General features: G+C 37.5%; 1 pseudogene; it reads right to left on the bottom strand.

Moving 5' to 3' along the window:
• Positions 1 to 935: 935 nt before the first annotated feature.
• LOC113241181 (60S ribosomal protein L21-like) lies at positions 936 to 1,437 on the bottom strand (annotated as a pseudogene).
• Positions 1,438 to 4,990: the final 3,553 nt, after the last annotated feature.

The following is a 4,990-nucleotide window of genomic DNA, read 5'->3' as shown; positions in this document are numbered from 1 at the left end:
GGGTCCATTTCTGGGTTCTCTATTCTGTTCCATTGGTCTATGTGTCTATTTTTGTGCCAGTACCATGCTGTCTTTGTGATCACAGCTTTGTAGTACAGCTTGAAATCCGGCAATGTGATGCCCCCAGCTTTGTTTTTCCTTTTCAACAATTCCTTGGCGATTCAGGGCCTTTTCTGGTTCCACACAAATTTAAGGGCTGTTTGTTCCAGTTCTTTGAAAAATGTCATTGGTATTTTGATCGGGATGGCATTGAAAGTGTAGATTGCTCCTGGTTTTTGACCCAGTAATTTGACTTCTGGGAAGCTATACTGAGCAAAAAAACCTTGAATATTAAAAAAATTTAAGTACAATAATATCACAGCTTTGCTTATAACAGTAGAGATAAACTGGAGACACCCTAAATATCCCCAAATTGGAGACTAATTAAGTATATTATGGTATGCCTGATCTGATCTAACAAAATATCATGTGGTCATTTAACATGATATTTTAAACTGTACTGTCTAAATCTCACCTAGCAGAGTCACTTTCTCACAAAGGAAATTGGTGGTAGAAAGGGCAGAAGAGTTAGAGAGTGATATTATTGATAATAATGTGTGGGAAATTTTTACAAGTGAAGAATTTCTGGATAGAAAGTGAAGAAAACTGGATAGAAAATGTATACACAGGATAAACTCATTTAAAATGCATGGGGGAAAGACTGGAAAACTTTAAGCCAATTGTTTGATTTTTTAAAATGAAAATTCATGATTTGATGGTTTATGTAACTTTATTTTAAAATAATTTCAGATGCATAAAAAGTTATAAGAACAACACAAAGAACTCCTGTGTACCCCCTCACTCATATTCCGTAAATATTAGCATAAATAAACATTTAGTTAGTTAGTTAGTTCAGTCTTGAGGTTTGTTTGTTTGTTTGTTTGTTTTTACATTTATCACAGCATGAATTCATAGGGAATGATTTCCAGCAGCTCAGGCTTCTTTCCATTGTTTCTCACGAAGTGTTCTTCTCTGGGTGGAGCAGGCTGGTGCTTCAGTTGAACCCAAGTACCTTTCTCTTTGACTTCCTTCTTTTTCTGATAATTTTCCTTCACATGCTTCAGAAAGCTATCTCAGCTCTTTGTGTAGTTAATATGCTCAATTCGTACATTAATTCTCTTGGCAAGAATCTCACCCTTGTTTGTTTACAACAATGCCAACAGCATGCTAAGTAATGTTGTAGACTCTTCCAGTTTTATGCTGATAATATTTGTGGGGCATTCCATTTTGAATAGTGCCCATTCCCTTAATATCCACAACATCACCTTTCTTGTAGATTTGTGTGTATGTGACCAAAGGATCAACTCTATGTTTTCTAAAAGGCCTAGAGAATATAAAGCGGGTACCTCTCCTCTTTCCCTTTGTGTTGGTCATTTTGGTGAATTACTGGAAGATAGCGGTTCCTGTCGAAAGGGATAAATAAACTTTTAAGTCCTTCTGACCCATTTAAGGATCGTTTGGCCAATAAGCTCCTATGTGAACACTGTCACTTTAGATTCCAAAGTGAAGGGGTAACAGAAAGGAGACAGACACTCATTTCTCATGGCCTGTGGAATCTGGGATGAAAGCCAGTCACAAGACTAATAATCAGATGCAAGACTTTTAACCAATTACACTGCCTATTATTTACTGTAATCAGTGTCATCCCATTCTGCCTTTCCCTTGACTACTTCAAGGAACATCATTCAGACAAAGTGATAATGAGTGTTGAGCAACAGATTTAAACTTCCTGATTCAGATGAGTGACTTGAGGGAAACAAATATATATTTTTTTGTTCATGCCTTCCCTCTGGTGAAAATGAAAAGCATCGATTTAATCCAGCTGCCAGCAGTTCTACATAACTCCCCTGGACGTCAAAGAGAAAGGAATAAAGAGTTGAGGACCTTACAGAAATAAAAACACCACATGTCCGTAGCCATGAAAATGCATTATGCAAATGAAAATACCCATATTTTTGCATAGATACTGTGTATTTCTACTCTGCATTTGAAAGAGTCTTCTGTATTATGGACATTGTTGAGGTAGAAGAGACATTTGGGTCATCTAGCACTGTTCAGTTGGACTTCTGGTAATGATGAAAATGCTCTCTACCTATGCTGTTCACTATGGTAGTCATGAGTCATCTGTGGTTACTGCTTGAAACGTGACTGGTGTAACTGCAGAACAAAATTTTTTATTTCATTCCATTTTAATTCATTTAAGTTTACATAGCTACATGTGGCTAGCCGCTACTATACTGGGCAGTGGAGATCTAGACCTTTCTCCACTCTAATTAGAAATTTCCTCTCCAGGGGCGCCTGGGTGGCACAGCTGTTAGGCGTCTGCCTTCAGCTCAGGGCGTGATCCCGGCCTTCTGGGATCGAGTCCCACATCAGGCTCCTCCGTTATGAGCCTGCTTCTTCCTCTCCCACTCCCCCTGCTTGTGTTCCCTCTCTCACTGGCTATCTCTATCTCTGTCAAATAAATAAATAAAATCTTTAAAAAAAAAAAAGAAAGAAAGAAAGAAAGAAATTTCCTCTCCAGTTCCCCTGATCTCTTTGCACTCTCACTGAAGATCACATCCATGCCCAAAACCTCCAGTTACCTTATAATGATGGTACTTAATCTCAGCTGCATATTACATTCACCGGGGGTACTATCTTTAACCATCATTGGGGGGGGGTACTATGACCCAACCATAGATATTTTTTAAAAGGTCCTCAGGTGATTTTAATGTGCAGTCAGATTTCGGAACCTTTGATCAATATGCTGGTGACTCCCAATTCTATATCACCGGGTCTCAGGGCTGTGCTCCACATGCTGACTGGATCTTTTCTTTTGATTCTCCTCCAGCCCAAAAAACCCCTCAAACACCAATATATCAAAATGGAATATCATTATCTAGTATTGCCCTCACCCAAATCCTTCAAACTTTAGTTACTGGACTTATTTCTACCATTTTGCTATTTGTTCTTTATATGTCTTATGTATTTCTTATTTCTCAGTTTCTTCATTACAGCCTTCCTTTGTGTTTGTTTTCTTTTATAAATTTATCATTCTGATTCACTTCTCATTTCCTATTCTATATATTTTTTTAAGTAAACTCTACCCCCAACATGGGACTTGAACTCGTGTCCCCAAGATCAAGACTCTCATGCTCTACTGACTTAGCCAGTTAGATACACCAGGAGGGGTCTCTTCTAAATGTTTTTAATTATTTTGTTAGTGGTTACCCTTGGGATTAAAATCAACATCTTCAATGTATAGCAAGCTAGTTTCAATTAATAATTTATTTGCAAGAGTATAAAAACTCTGTTCATAGGAACAGCTCCATTCTTCCCCCTCTATGTTGTTATTGTAAAAGCTTACATCTTTATATACTGTGTGTCCATTAACATAGATTTATAATTTTTGTTCTATGCATTTGTCTTTTAAATCATATATAGAGGGGTGCCTGGGTGGCTCAGTCAGTTAAGCATCTGCCTTTGGCTTGGGTCATGATCCCAGGGTCCTGGGATTGAGCCCTACATCAGGCTCTCTGCTCAGTGGGGAGCTTGCTTCTCCCTCTCCCTCTGCCTGCCACTCTGCCTGTTTGTGCTCAGTTTCTGTGTCAAATAAATAAATAAAATCTTTAAAAAATAAATAAATCATATATGAAAAAAAAGAAGACTTACAAAACAAAAGTACAAGAATGCTGGCTTTTATATTTAGCTATGTAATTATCAGTGTTTTTTATTTCTTCATATGGTTTTGAATTGTTGTCAAACCTGAAGGACTCCCCTTAGCATTTCTTGTAGGGCAGGTTTACTAGCAATCAACTCCTTCAGCTTCTGTTTATCTGGGAATGTCCTAATTTCACCTTCATTTTTGAAGGACAGTTTTGCAGGATATAGAATTTAGGTTGAGAAGGCTTTTTTTTTCCTTTCAACATTTTAAACATATTACCCCACTGCCTTCTGGCTTCTATGGTTTCTGAAGAGAAATTACCTGTTAATTTTATTGAGGATCCCTTATCTGTGACAAGTCACTTCTCTTGCTACTTTCAAGATTCCATCTATGTCTTTGTCTTTTGATAGTTCAATTTTTATGTGTCTGTGTAGAATCTCTTCAAGTTTAGCCTTCTTGGAGTTTGTTAACCTTCTTGGATATATAGATTTATGTATTTCATCAAATTTTGGAACATTTTGGCCATTATTTCCTCAAATATACTTTCTGCCACGATTTCTCTCTCTTCTCCTTCTACAACTCCCATTATACATTGGTTGGTACACTTGGTAGTGTCTCACATATATCTGAGGTACTATTCATTTCTCTTCATTCCTTTTTACTTTCTGCCCCTCAGGATAATTTCAATTGATATATCTTTAGTTTCACTGATTCTTTCTTCTGCTTCCTCAAATCTGCTGTTCAGCATTTGACAAATACTACTAGGAAAATTCTACTGAGAAAATTCCAAGGGGGAAGGGAGTATAAAACAAAGGTAAATCTGGGGTGCCTCGATGACACATTCAGTTAAGCATCTGACTCTTAGTTTTGGTTCAGGTTGTGATCTCAGGGTCATGATATTGAGCCCCATATTGGGTTCTGTGCTCAGCACAGAGTCTGCTTAGAGTTTCTCTCTCCCTCTCCTTCTGCCACTCCCCACCTCTCTCTCTAAAATAAATAAATCTTAAAAAAAAGACAAAGTTAATCCTCTCAGCTGATCCCTCTTTCTCATACAGCAATTCAGTACATATGTATTAACCTGTCAAAACATGTAATCACAATTCTTTGAGAACAAAATCTATATTGCCCTGCCTGGCACCAGCAAGCCACAATGAAGAATGTGGGCCACTGTCTCCATAGCTTTAGCCAAGCTAAAGGGATGGAGATGGTAGGCAGTTCAGTAGAAATGCTCCAACATTCTCTTACCAAAATTTAGTAGCTTCTTTCTTCATTAAACACTAATATTGTTTTAAGTTTTTATTAGTT

The sequence above is a fragment of the Ursus arctos genome, chromosome X (genome assembly GCF_023065955.2).
Source record: "Ursus arctos isolate Adak ecotype North America chromosome X, UrsArc2.0, whole genome shotgun sequence".
Taxonomy (NCBI): domain Eukaryota; kingdom Metazoa; phylum Chordata; class Mammalia; order Carnivora; family Ursidae; genus Ursus; species Ursus arctos.
Note: the sequence above shows the minus strand (reverse complement) of the source record. Positions and strands in the feature narration are given on the sequence as shown.